Genomic DNA, 1,085 nt, shown 5'->3' with positions numbered 1-1,085 from the left:
GTACGGAAGTGGTTCGCAAGGTTCCGAGCTGGAGATTGTAGCCTTATTGATAAAGAGCGACCAGACAGACCATCCACTACAGATGATGACCAAATCAAGTCACTAATTGAGAATAACCCACATTGCACAACCTGAGAATTGGCAGAAAGCCTCAACCTATCAAAATCCGTTGTTCGTGAGCACCTGGTAAAGCTTGGGTACACAAATCGCTACGATGTTTGGGTACCACATGAGTTGAGTGAGAAGAACCTTTTGGATCGCATTTCCATCTGTGATTCGCTTTATAAACGGAATGAAAACGCTCCTTTTTTTAAGGCAAATTGTGACAGGTGATGAGAAATGGATTATCTACCGAAATGCAATCCTGGGGTAAGCGACTAGAGCGACCCTTAACCACCCCAAAAGCGGGTCTCCACCCTAAAAAAGTCTTGCTTTGTGTCTGGTGGGATTGGAAGGGAATTATGTACTATGAGCTTCTCCCAAGTAACCAGACAATTAAATACTGCACATAACTGAACAAATGCATACTGTTTATTCAACAACATCATGTCGCATAGAGAGGTAGTACTTTGATATTTTGGGGGTAGCTGCTAATCGCATGTATGATGTCTTCCACAAAAATAAGATATAATCTACATTTACGGTTGCATCTTGGAACCTCAAGGGCTTTTGTTGATTAGGTACTTAGTAGCAATCTCCTATTCTTCAATTACAAATGCCTAGCCTTCGAAGTGTAATATGATGTAGCGGTCACGAGTCCAAGAGAGGCTTGGCATCATGTCAATGTTACTATCTTCTTCAAGTCAACGAGAAACATACCTATGCATCTTTCTTTTGGCATGCTGAGTGTTTTACCTCCTGGTCTTCTGTGAGGTATGCTAATCTGGTTCTTCTCCCTGAAGAGCTCACTTCCAGCAAGTATATATTGTTTTATTCACTTTTCAACACTAAATTAATATATTTATTTTTGCTGCTGTTGTCTACGAAGTGCTGTCTGGGAGAGACTATGTGACTTTCAAAGGTTGCCTGCTCTGATCTCAAGCCCCTATGTCCTTTATCTCTTCTTAAGTAGAGCCTAGCGATAT

Source organism: Octopus bimaculoides, chromosome 10 (genome assembly GCF_001194135.2).
Source record: "Octopus bimaculoides isolate UCB-OBI-ISO-001 chromosome 10, ASM119413v2, whole genome shotgun sequence".
NCBI lineage: Eukaryota > Metazoa > Mollusca > Cephalopoda > Octopoda > Octopodidae > Octopus > Octopus bimaculoides.
This window is presented reverse-complemented; position numbering follows the sequence as displayed.